Here is a 14243-nt window from a genome sequence, read left to right on the forward strand (position 1 = left end):
CTGCAGTGACCATGCTCGAGGTATGTTTAGTCCCTAATTCTAGCAAATAATAAAGGTGGATTTACTTCACCAGGAACAGGCAGCAATGATGATGCTTGCCCTTGCTTCATAACGTCGTACAATCAAAGGTGGGGAGTAAACAGTCCTTTGAGAGCAGCTATTGATCCAAATCTGACTCAGCTCTCTTAGTCAAGTTATGAAAACTGTCTGAAAGCAAATCACATGTCATTTTTCAGTGGCGTAAAATACTATGGAGGTTGGGTTGATTTGCAATATTTTCATTGTTCGGCCACTGCAGTGAAAAATCAATCATTTGAAAAACATGAGTGGTTAGAAAATCTCAACTAGGTTTCAATTAAAAGAGAATAGGAATGTAGCAGAAATTTTCTCTTCAATTTTTCAGGTGGGTTATGTTATATATTTTATACTGCTGTTTGATTTGATCGTTCTCGACAACTTTCTGCATATGATGCAGAATTCTCCATCTGGAAGAAATATTAACTCATCTCCCTTATACAGAATAAAAAGAATGACGATGGTTAGGCTTATGCCTGTGAGCAGAAAAACTGTGTTGCACTCTCTGAGGATGTGAAGAAACAATGTCTAAAGGAATTATTCTATAGTGGTTAAATAATTATAAAGATGCTTATATGATTTTATCTTGGTTCTTATGTTTACCTTTTTCTGATTTTCCAAACTGTTTGTTGCTTGTGGTTATTCAGAACACCAGAAATTAAAACAGGCCAGTGTGCATATGTGTGTGTGTGACAAACATGACAAATAAACTTTTATTTATAGTTCTAATTCTCAATCTTTGCATTCCTTGCAATAAACAAATAAAAAGAGAGTTTGCAAATAAGTGTGACAAATCACTCTTTCGTTGCTTCAGTCATCACTCAATGCGGTTACAAAGGTTAAATATGCAACTGAAAGAGGTAGATTTATTTATCTTATTTGAAAAAGCTCAGTACCAAAGTCCAGAGGCATTCAAATAAGTTCTAGTTTGAATTGTAAAAATAAAATTTCACTTTTATATGTCTCAATAATATTTCACTTTTAATTTAGAGATAACATTTTTCTTTATCATGGGAAATTAATATATAATTAAATCACAGTAAGATTTCAGATTATTTTTCACCTGAACAGCTCTTCTCTTTAGGGTGAAAAATACATTCTTCTCTCCCTACTCTATATCTGAGAAATTGCCACCGAAGGCACACAGTAGAACATTAGCTAAGGCAAGAACAGAGATGAGTTTCTCTGATTTGTGAATCTGTATCCTAGCCACCTGATTAGGTAACTTTTATTCCAGTCGCAAATATTCAATCTTTATTATGTGCACTGCAGCACAATCTGGGAAGCTGCAAGCAGGGGCCTGAAACCTACTGCTTAGGCACTCGGAAAACAAATCAAAAATACAGGAGAGCAGGGAAAAATGGTAGATGAAAGAGCAACGCACAGCAGCATATTTTTTTCTAAGGGCATTTTTCCTTGTTTTTCTGCATATCCTGGCCAATAGTACAGCTTTGAGATGAATTTGACAGCCTTACAGTCTTCTTTCCATTCTTTGGACAACTGATGATGAAATATGATTTCTGAAGTAAATGGCATCAATGCAGAAGTTGCCATTCAGTACCCAATATGAAGCCGAGCCAAAAGTGCCCACTGCCCCCTTGTCTAAACAAAATCAGTAATGACTGGAAAGATAAACATCATTCAATTATAGTATGAAGCTAAGGTCTTTTTCTGATGTCACATACAAAGAGAATGGTCTCAAACATCACTTATGCGACTCAGGAAATATTAACTAGCAGCCTCTGAGGGCTCTGTTCAGCAGGGGCTATCAGATAAAATGAAAAAAGTGCACACAGGCCTGATAATTTTTTGCAAGTTTTTGTTGTGTCTATGATAGATAACAGAGAACTAATGTCATGGCCAGCCTTATCTGCCAGGAGCAGCACCTTTCATTGTGGAAACTAAATTTAAGTTATTCTTGGTGTTTGACATGATAAGCACTGCAGGGACCTTTGGCAGTGCCTGTGCCTACACTTTATGAATGGTCACATCTCTGAAGAGCAGAAGCATCAGGTGAAGCAGCAGTTCAAGCTGTGTGGCTTCAAGGACAGGAAAGTGAAGGCTGGGTGGCATTTCAGGTGCCTGGGAGAACTGAAATCTTGTGGGCAGAAGGACAACTGAACTGAGCATGACTCCAGCCAGAGCCTGACAGCACTATAAATAGACACCATAAGGGTCATCTAAAATATTTTTTTCTGACTTGAGATTTATACATAGGAAGAAATGGACTTGCCAAATGAGCCTCAAGTGAGGATTCGCCTTGAGCCTAATCATTACATTAGACTGCTGCAACAGAATCATAGAATCATAGAATAATTTATGTTGGAAAAGACCTTTAAGATCCTCAAGTCTAACTATAAACCTAACACTGCCAAGTCCACCACTAAACCATGTCCCTCAGCACTACGTTTACGTATCTTTCAAAAACCTCCAGGGATTGTGACTCAACTACTTCCCTGGGCAGCCTGTTCCAATGCTTGATAACCCTTTCGGTGAAGAAATTTTTCCTAATATCCAATCTAAATCTCCCCTGGTGCAACTTGAGGCTGTTTCTTCTTGTCCTATCACTTGTCACTTGGGAGAACAGACTGACCCCCACCTCGCTACAACCTCCTTTCAGGTAGTTGTAGGGAGCGATAAGGTCTCCCCTCAGCCTCCTTTTCTCCAGGCTAAACAGTTTCCTCAGTCGCTCCTCATAAGACTTGTGCTGCAGACCCCTCACCAGTTTTTTGCCGTTCTGCGGACACACTTCAGAACCTCAGTGACTTTCTTGTAGCGAGGGGCCCAAAATTGAACACAGTATTTGAGGTGGGGCCTCACCAGTGCTGAGTACGGGGGGACAATCACTTCCCTAGTCCTTCTGGCCACACTATTTCTGATCCAAGCCAGGATACTGGTGACATCGGATCTCACAACAGATATGTCCACAGCACCAGGATAAGTTGTTCCAATGGATTGCGATTCAGTTGCTCAACCTCTAACTGTGGGTGCAAAAAAAATATAGTGCCTGCTATTCCTTATGTGTGGTTACCAAAAATGTTTCCAGCAATTCAAAAGCAGAAGATGTCACAAAGGGAAAACAGTTATCTAAGTCTCTCACACAAATGTGAGAGTAAACTTAGGGTTAGCTTTAATTTTTCATTATAGAGGCATACCACCAAAGATGTGCATTCAAAAATATGTGTTAAAACAGGCGGAGTTTAACAATAGTAAAAATGTCACTTCAAAAGCAATGCTTCTAAGATTAAACTGCCATGGTAATCAAGTATTATTGGCTTTTCATATCTTTATTAAAGTTTTACACTTTTATAGTCTCATGTACCAAGAGACCTGAGTATGGTCTCATGGACATCTTCACGGATGTCAGCTCTGAAAACAGGCACACCAGTTCCCTGTGCTTTATCGAACAGGTGAAGCTGCTCTTCCACAGACAATCAATTCATCTCTCTGTTCATTCTGTAAATGAAAAGAAGGGCTGGGAGCGGGACCGAGACTCTTTGGAGTCACATTCAGTGATTTCACCAGCATGACCACTCTTTCCAAAAGCAGGGTGCACCAAAAGACAGCCCTGAGAGGCAGTCTATGTTCCTGGCTCTTCTCAGTCATGTATTAGCGTGGCCCAGTCATGTGGATGTTTTACCTCGTTCCATGAGCATTTACTTACAGTAAAAAAGCATAAGGGTATAATAAATGAAATGCATTTTCATTTCTGTCCCCATTAAACACAGCTGACAACTGGCATCTAAATGTAGAATCAAGAGCACTTGATGTGTCACTCTTTAAACAAAATACAATATGCATCTTTAATTCTGGGAAAACATCACTAGCCTATAACATCATTGGCATTTTAATTAAAATGCCTCAAAGGAAATAATAACAGGGAACTTGTAAAAATTATAAGAAATTGCTTGTCTGTGCACAAAAATTATTTTTTTCCTTTGTTTCCCCCTTCCCTCCCCTCCCCTCCCCAGTTCTGTAAGTCCTCGAGGCCGATGTTACAAATACTTCAACTGTCAATGTATAACAGAGAAGTTGGGGGTTTGCCCGGACGCGGGAATTTTCGATGTGTCTCATATCCAGGTAGGTTTGAGGGCCACTGAGGAATTCCGTGCCGAGTGAGCTAAGGCCAGCTCCACTTGCTGTGCGCCTGCCAGCGCAGAGGCATGGCATTACGGGGATGTCTCAGCAGATGTCTCCCTTGTATCAAATTCCTAGGTGCAAAGTGTTCGGTGAGGTCCAATTAGAAAATCTTCCTGAATTCCATTTAAAAGATGTTATATACGACTATGTAAATATTGCTGCATAGTCATTTGTTCACTCGAGAAGACAGTTTTAAAGTAGTTTCTCCATTTTTAATTGTAATGTTCCTTAAAAGAACGTCGTTTGCTGATTAGAGGTATCAGTTTGTTTAGCTGCAGTGCCTGAAGCTTCAAATTTGATTGCATTCATTTTAATCACATAACTGATCTTATTTTGAGTAACATGGAGTTGTTTGTTCCAAATGCATTTATGAATTCTTAACTCATCTCAGTTATGCCACATGCTGGAAGTGATATTACTAATTCCTAACATCATAAAAGCCCAGCCTACACAGAGGAGAAAGTGCTGGAAGAAGGAAGCGTCTTTTGAATTTATTTAAACTAAACAGACTTAATTTCAAGGCCTGAATCCTGCTGATGCTGCCCTAAGGGACAGGCTCCAAAAAACTCACATGACCTTTGTGCCTCAGAGATGAAAGACCTGTCAACCCCTGGATACCGAGAGTGACACTAATACGCTTGGCTCATCTCACATGTCCCCTGGCTATGGCTATGTCCCACTTGTTTGCAATGCTTTACCATGTCCTCCTTCTTGCTAGAAAAAACCCACCTTCCAGAAGCAGCCAGCTGCTCCAGCTGCCATCCCTTATTCCTCCAGCCTACAAGACAAGGCAAGAGAAAACAGACTTAAGGGAGGAAGCTTTATTCCACAGCGCACCTTCCTGGCTCCCGTACTACCTCCTCTGCCCCATGATCGGAGTGCCACACTGTCTGTGGGATCTTACTCTTTGGGAGAAGACCTGAGCTTTCTGGGCCTGCAAGTCAAGCACCAAAGAGGGTAAACTTTTAACAAAGTAAGACATAGGGAGTCTTTTGGTAATGGAAGAAATTGCACCTGGCAAGGCACCTTCTACAGAACTTGTCTTCTCTCATAAGCATGCTGGAGGCAGAGATGGCTTTTCAGAAATCTTCGTTTACAGCCAACCCAGGGTTAGAGTGGGACCTAGAATGAATTAAGTAGTAATTTTACAGACAACACAAGGAAACATCTGTTCCTAACCTCATACGTTTAGCAGTCACGCCTGTGGGCCATAAGGTGAAGGAACAGGGATCCAAGGACATAACATGTTGGCAGCAAAACATTGCCCGAGTGCCACAGAGCTCCTTTCACACTCCACTTGCTGCCTGCTAGTGAGCGGGGAGTGCCCACGCTCCCCGGGACGTCTGTGCCAGGGATATGTGAGTGGGAGAGTCAGAAGTTCATTACCTTGTTCCAGAAGTTAATGGTCTTTAGGTGCTATTTTAGGAAGAGGTCATCACTGGGCCATAAAATGCTTGGAACATGTCCTCTCTCACCCAGAAACTCCCTCTGTGGCAATGGTGGGGAGGATGCCAGTGGAAAATTCCTGTGCATAACAAGGTCAGATATACTGCTTTTCCATCTTTTTTAGCAGTGAAAAGCAACTGGAGTGACAGCCAAGACTGATCCAGCTGCAGCTCCTGGAAACGTTATTCAAGGATAGGACCTCAGTGTACACAGGAGTCCAGGACCTTAATGCAGATGAGAGCTGAGCCTATTGAAAACATCAGTCAAATCTCCTGCTGAGATAGGGTTGTTCTAATCAGAAGAAATATTTGAAACTTAAATCCATCTCCTGAACACAGCAATACCTAAATCTAAAGGTGGATACAGGAAAACGTGACTAAGTACCGCAGTGAGTGCGCCTCTGTGCCTTCCTGTGCTGGAAGGCGAAGTGACATTAAAGAGAGGGAACAGTTTGTACATTGGCTAACATGCAGAGGTTTAATTTCTCCACAGTAGGTAACAAGCAGTGACATCTGTGAAAGTCACTGTGCATTGAAGAGCAAGCACCCAAATGTGGGGCAGCCAGGCGGCCAGCCAGTCCCAGCCAGTCCAGCCCTGCCAGCATCAGCAGCTGCACTTCCAGGCACAAAGGCAAAGTTTTTATTGCAGTGACTTCTGATGACTGAGCCCGGTGTCCTTTTCAAAGGAGAGGCTTCTCATCAAACTGTGTATTAATGCCTGATTCCGGAAAGCTGATGGCTTTGCTACATGATTTGACTCTGACAGAGAGGAACGTGGAAGGAGAAGCAGCAAGAGAAGGCGGCAAATGCTGGCAAATTCTTTTAAATTAATTGTGATTCTAGAAAATAGAGTCAAGATTCTTCTTTGCACAAGTGTTGAAAGCAATGAGGTGACAAAAAAGGCTGGCTTTACCAGCAGCAGTGTGGAAACCAGCAAATAAACCAAGCAGTAAATGTGTAGGTATAACTGGATTCATTTGTTTCTAATGAGGTGTGATAATAAAGGTAACAATCAGAGAAAGGAATGGTTCCACTTTAAAATGATTTTCAGACCCACCAGAGCAAGTTTTATTTTCAAATTTGAAACATGAACTTATACATACATATATATAATGTAAGTTTGTGTATAAATATTACATTTATCATTTCCTTTATCCACATTGCCTTTTTCATTCGAGAACTTGAATCATCCGGCTTACAGAGAGAACTTAGAATAACCATGCTTGTGTGGAAAGGCAGTGGGGGTTTTTCTGTCATTCACTCGTGTCACTTTGTAAAGTCATAAGAGGTTTAAAATGCCCTTTAAACAGCCTTAATTCTGCCTGCTTCAGAGAAATCTCAACTTACAGAAAGCTGGAAAGGGCAAATGTGCTACATATCCTGTGCCAGAGCAGTGCAGGTCTGATCCACTCAAGCATGTGCTCTCTATCAAGTATGTAAGCAATACTTCTGATCCATATGGTTTACTGAATCAGAGCCTAATTTTGTAATATCCCATCCAAATTTATATCTCAGTACCTGAACATTTTGCCTATCAACAGGGAACTAAAATGTCTCCCTGCATAATTCATGAAGCTTTGAATTATTTTTATATAACCTCTAGCTTTTTTTGAAAAAGCATTCGCAAACCGAAGACTAGAAAACCAAGAATGGTTAATGGCATTCTGGAACAATCTTAGAGCATGATCTTGCAAACAATATTTACTGAGAGCAGTGAGGGACCATTCACATATGTAAAATAAATCCCAGGTGTAAACGTTTCCTGGATCACAACTTACACATTTGAGGGTGCAAAAATCCAATAACAATACCTCGTATTCTTTTAATTCATAACTTCAAACCACTAATAAAGCTTGCTCCTACTGCAAAAAAGCCCACCCGGTATATTCTATTTCACATTTCTGTTATCTCCCCCCTGGATGTTGAACAAGCAAAAGAGCACAAGCTGCTACAGATGAATCTTCATCTAGCACAGCCTAGCAGAGCCTCTATGCATCCCATCAGACTAACATACAGCAATGAAATGAAGACAGACGGTGTACTAAGTGCAGGAGCTGTAAATGAATGTGAACAGAAATTGATTTTGAAATGTTCTTGGCACTTGCCCAAGAAAACATTATCACTGTATTTAAAAAAAAAAGTGCCCCATGCATTGTTTCGGCATTCCTAAGAATTAAAAACTCTGGCCTCCCTTGTTATTTCCTCCTCTGAGACCAATTTTCAGTTAAGTTGCCATATCTATATAAAAAACCAAACAAACTTTTATGGGCTCTTAAAATTTAGTAGATGAAGAATAGTACTGGAGTACTCTGTCTAGTTCTGTGCTCCCCAGTACAAGACAGATACGGAGCTACTGGAGAGAGTCCAGCGAAGGTCACGAAGATTATAAAGGGACTGGAGCACCTCTCATGTAAGGAAAGACTGAGAGAGCTGGGACTGCTCAGCCTGGAGAAGAGAAGGCTGACGGAGGGATCTCATCAGTGTATAGAAACACCTGAAGGGAGAATGCAAAGAGGACGGAGCCAGGACTTTCTCAGTGGTGCCCAGGGACAGGACCAGAGGCAACGGGCACAAACTGAAACACAGGAGGTGCTGTCTGAAGATGAGGAAACACTTTTTTACTGCGAGGGTGACTGAGCACTGGCACAGGTTGCCCCAGTAGGTTGTGGAGTCTCCATGCTCAGATATTCAAAAGCCATGGTCCCGGGCAACTGGCTCGAAGTGACCCTGAGCAGGAAGGTTGGACCAGATGACCTCCAGAGGTCCCTTCCAACCTCAGCCATTCTGTCATCTTGTGAATATATCAAGAACTGTGCTTTAAAGTGAGTCAAACAGAAAAATTCCTGAGGGGACTGCAATTTTCTTGAGTATCAACCTCATTTATTTTCTATGTCTTAAATTATGCCACCTGCTTCATTCTTTGAGTGGACAAAAACTATACATGCAGAGTCAGGTTATTTTATGTTTTTCTAGGTCTGCAGTTGTAAGGGATAATTCATCAGGATCCCACAGAGAGAAGTCGGTATTTTGCAGACTCATGAAATTATCTAGACCAGCCTGCTCTTACTTGCACAAAGCTGGACCCGTGCAATTTTGCATGACTTCGTGTTCCCTAACCTAGGCTACTTTACTCCTCAGGTTATACTGAAAATAGCTGGGATAAAAAGTTCTCAGAAAAAGTCTCATACTGAAGTTTTCATTTGTGTAAAGCCAGCCTTGTCTTACAGTTTTGTTAGTTTGACCAAAAAACCCCACCAACCACCCAACAAACTACCTGGAAGAGGTTTTTTTCCCCGCACAATATTGTATTCCTATGTGTATGACCACGCACGTGTACGTATTTTGTAACACACAGCATGCTACCTGGCACTATGAATGTCTCAAATATGTCAAGCTAAGAAATTTAGACCTGGTCAATACGCATGATGGAAATTTTAAAAAAGGTCAAACGCTGCACTAGTTTTGATGATGCGGAACTTGGAAATCTTCCATCCACATTAGCAGGCACCCAACTTCCTAGCGTATCATTAAAGGGTAACTTGTTTCGGGAGGTGCTATCTTTCCTCAAGGACATAAACCCATTATTATCGTTATCATCATTAGCTGTATTTAAGACCCCAGGACATTTCCTTATCAGACTTAGTCTTTTAGCCTGAAATTCCAACAACATGTATTATTACTCAGTGCCTGAAGCTGTGCCTGGTCGCAGGGCTGCAATGGGCCCAGTCACTGTCCCATCTCGCTTCATCGCCTGCAGGTGCCGCAGGATGAGGCCCGCTGGGTGAGGTCCCTGCCCTCGCAAGTAGAGGCATGACTCATTAATAAAAGTCTAACGTTTCCATCACAACAATTACTGAGATGAGCTAGCACAAAGGCAATAGCAAAATGGACAGAGAAGAAAATGCAAGTAAAACATTATGGATAAAAATGTTAGCTGCTTTCAGGTAAAAACACTACTTGATTTCAGATATTGATTTTTGTTCTTGTACTTTGAAATGCTTCCAAATTCCGGCTCTGACAAAAATGTTACAATTAAAATCTTGGATCTCACAGTGACATCAATTGTAGAAAAGATGCACTTAAGGAAATTTAGAATTGAAAATGTATGTTGTACTGACAAACTAATTGGTAAGACAAAAATAACTATTTTGGTTTAATATTAATGGTGGAGTGCACAGTGGGATTTTTTTGCTTCCTTATCCTGTCAGCCAATGTCAGAACCATGCAGACAACTGCAGATTAACTACTGCTCTCTAAGCACGTAAGAGTATTTGTGGTTCACTAGAAATCACCTTGAACAGAAAAACTTGGACATAATCTGCTAGGCAAAGAAACTGGATTGTGACAGACCTGTCTGCAGAAAAGAGCTCCACCATCCTGCTAGTTTGAGTAGGTTCAAGCCAAGGAAAGGAACGCTAGGAATAACATTGCCTATGGAAAAATCTTGGGACAGGGTCAAGGTAATGCTATTTCGAAGTTAGATATTTGCCAGCTAAGACAAAGCTCAGAATGTCAAACCTCCTGCTTTGCAGAAAGCCCTGGCATTTGTCAACAGCTGAATGGTGATTCACTCATGGCAAGTAAGTCTACAGAGAGATAGCCAAAAATGTAATACTCCCTTCAGAGACTTCATAACAGCTGCTATGTCTTATCTAAGCTGAAACCCTTACCAAAATTAGTACACCTCTCCAAACGGAAAAGGTGATATTCTGCAAGCAGAATCATTTCTGTAAGCAATGAGTACCTCTACCCGCACTTTCAGTATCTTGTTACAAGAACCTTTAAGTTGTTCACTGTATATTCTCACCAAAAGAAAAAAAAAACAACCAAAATCTTTCTAGCCTTGTTTCTTGAGGAAGCAAGGTTTGCACGATCATGCTTGACTGTCCATTCAGCAGTTCCCACTATCCCCATAATTTTGCATCTGTTGGCCGGTTTCGACCAAATTTGGTAACAAAGACAGAGTCTCAAAGAAATTAAACTCCTGTTTAATTCCTAAGTTTCATGAAACTGAGCAGTGGACAGAAATTCAGAACGTAATTCAGTGCAGCCCCTTACCATGGGCCAATTGTAACTCAACTCCACTCACCAGCTGCAGGGGGACCTGCTGCATCCCCCAAGCCATCCGCAGCAGGTGCTTCCCACCAAGTGGGAAGAACATGGCTGGGCTGTGGAGACCAAGGTGCGAAATGCCAACACGGGACAGGCCTGGGAATAAGATGGTGATAATGGAAAGCAGAAAACAAATTAGTCAGACACCAGACCTTATCAGATCCACTGCTCATGGACCAGCTTGATTAACAACAAATACACGCAAGCCTCAGAGTGTAGGTCTGCTGCATGAAAGCACAAGAGCAGTCATTGTATACCTATTGGAATTCAAATGAGGTAGGATAGTTTAAATATCTGACACAATATTTAACGTAATCTCTGTGAAATAACATGCTTTATCTTCTGATGTGTAATTTTCCTTGTGATGAAATGGCAATACATGCACTAAAACTTATATCACTTCTGTCAAGCAGAAATTGAGTTTCTATTATCAACTATACATAAGTAACAGAATAAAAGGTTGATTTAGGAAAAGAGATTCCATTGTGCAATGCCAAGAAGTACTTAATTTTCAAAACAGGTCCTCATATCACTGTCAACTGATCATCATGGAACAAAACCTCAAAAGCTTTTGTGCAGCTTTGTAAGTGGAGTCCACACAGAACAGGATAGCCCAACCTGAGAAATTAAAAAAATACGCTAAGAAACCAGAATATACTGAGCAACCAGAGACTGCTGGGGCAATGTGGCTACCGAATTACAGTGCCATGAAATCCTTGGGGCTGCCTCTGCTGCATGACTCCTGGTCAGACTCCTCCACATTTTGGCTGCTAGCATGGTCTCCGCAGTGCACACTGATAATTTCCTCTTAAAGAACCCATGGCAGGGAAGGTAGAAGAAGGGCATATGGGGAACACAGGTATTTCTTTTCTAATGTGTACATGAAACAGCTGTAATTCCTCCTCTTCTGCCAAATGCCCCAGGGCCAGCTGGCTACCAAACATGAACTGACTACAGGGCAGGGATAGAGGTGGCCCTGTAAACGGATGAGCCACTCGTTTAGGAGTGTGGATTCCCAGGACAAAGCTGGAACAGGCAGTGAGGAACTAGATGCAAAGCCGACCTGCAGTGGCAAGGCTCTCTAGGGAGGGAACAGCAGCAGAGGGCAGTCATGTACTGCCCACAGTGATGTACCCAGGGGTACTGACAGCTGATTTTAATAGGTAGGGTGGGAAGTAACTTTGAATTTAGCAGCCAGTGTGCCCAAGACAACCTGAGGACCCTCTAGTCCAACCCTGCTAATGTGTTCACACCACTAAATATACTTCTGTTACTGAAGCTCAGCCTGTGTATGGGAGTCCAGTGTTTCACCATCAGCCCAGGAGATGTGGAATGCAGGGTAGGAAAAATATCGGCAACTGTGTGGGCATCCAAAAATCCTGAAGGCACACTGATTTCTTATGTCAGTAAAAAGCATGTAAGACAAATGAAAGACTAACCCCTAAGACATTTGTTAGGGGATACTTCCAGTCCCAACACTACCACTGAGGACAGACTACCGCGCTCTGGTGGAAATATCAGATGGCACGGATTCCCTGAAGGACCATGTAAATAAAAAAGCAGAAGTGAACAAGCATACATGAACAAGTACACCAACAAGGAGTTAGCCCTACTTTGAGCAGGGGTTGGACTAGATGACCTCCTGAGGTCCCTCCCAGCCTGAATTATTCCACAATTCTACATTTTAGCAACATGTAACAAACAAAGTATGCATTCTATAATGATGGATTTCCTAGAACAGAAGAAACAGCTTTGAGGCTTTAGCTCCCTCCTCCACTGTTACCTCCACCCACCACACCAGTATCATATCCTTTCCTCATATAATCCGTAATTTGTCTCCGGCACCTTAGCTCTCTGCATCAGATATAGAGACAAAGAGGAGGCACAGCACACCCAGGGAGCACAAACCAGGGAGCTGCAGCAGTGCAGAGCGGCGAAAAGGGGGAATTCACATTTTTCTCAAGGTGAAGCCATACACTGGAGGCCCACACTTACTCTGGGACCCAGGAGGAGGTCAAACCTCAAACAATGATCTGGTGAGAGAGACGTGATCTGCATCTGAGAATCACCCATACTCTTCCATTCATATCCAGACTGCATCTGTGCTTGGTTTGAGTGAAAAAGATACAGAACACCTTCCGTCTAAAAGCATTAAACTTTTCTACATGAAAACGTGAGCGGTTTAAGACTTACAGTTTTTAAAATTATACAGCTATAAGAAGCATATGTGTAATTTTTCATTAGCTCTCCTTTTGGCTGTGGTGGTTTAATGCTCTTATAAAAAAGAGGTAGAGCACAAAGTGCCAGCCTCATTTTTTGCTTGACGGCTCTATGACATCTGCTAACCCTACAGTGGCTAAGCACTCTTTACTTTGTCAAAAGACTCTCCAGAGCAGAGAATCCGTTCCTTTTTGGCATGTCATTACTGATTCTTTTTAAAAAAAACAATGTATCTGTCTTATTTGATCCTCGTAAAGAAAAACCCAACTGATTTTCCTGTAAAGTTGGTATTTTTCTTAAAGCCTTTGCTGAAGGTTACTCGCTTGGTTACTTTCAGTGCAGGCGGACAGGCATCTCCAGTGAGAGGATACCTTCACAACAACGGGAGGACCGTGTCCGAGACACCTCCCACTCCAGAAGATTGCAGGAAAATACCATTCCTTTTAATTTGAAAAAAAAAAAAGACTGAAAAGATGAAGCAAGAACCCCAAAATGTGGAATAAACGATGTCAGAATGAAAAAGAAAACTCCAAAATTTTAATTTAAAAGCGCACTTAAGGAATACGCTTCTCTACAACCAACAGGAATTACGCTGGCAAATCCCTAGCGACACCCTGAACCCTATGAATGGGCCAACAGAACACAGTTCATGACAGAAAATAATATATGAATGCGATATTCTATCCATTGGTAGGGCATTTTCACATTGTCAGTGCTCTAGATCACCAAGATCTGTGTGGTAGTAACCCCATATGGAACAGTTGTGAATAAGCCAAAAAAATGGGGCTTTGGGTACTACCTACCAGTACCTGGTGGTACCTGGAACGTACATAAACACGGCAAAAATGCACTGAAGGAAAGTGTAGAACTCAAAATCAGAGGGTGTCAGCAATCATCTCGGAGCAGATCAGAAACCCCCAAAAAAGGAAGGAAAGAAAAAGGACAGGTGAGTTGAAATGCAAAGAGGGTGTGAAAGTGCTAGTGAGGAGCTGCATGGAGTTGAAGGTGCTTTGAGAGGGAGGCAGGAAGAGGGATGAAACCAGCAGCCAGCACGAAGCAGAGAAGCCAGCCACGACTCTAGAAAGGTCTTTCAACACCCAAAGGACAGTGGTTTGCCTCTTGCTACTGCTGTTCCAGCTGCTGGCTACTGGCTGGAGCCTCCAGCCGGCAGCTCCTTCCACCCTCCTTTGGGGAAGCCCTCGGTTATGGAGGCGGCATCCCCAGAGAAAGTACCAGAGACCACCAGGTGAC

Source organism: Rissa tridactyla, chromosome 1 (genome assembly GCF_028500815.1).
Source record: "Rissa tridactyla isolate bRisTri1 chromosome 1, bRisTri1.patW.cur.20221130, whole genome shotgun sequence".
Taxonomy (NCBI): domain Eukaryota; kingdom Metazoa; phylum Chordata; class Aves; order Charadriiformes; family Laridae; genus Rissa; species Rissa tridactyla.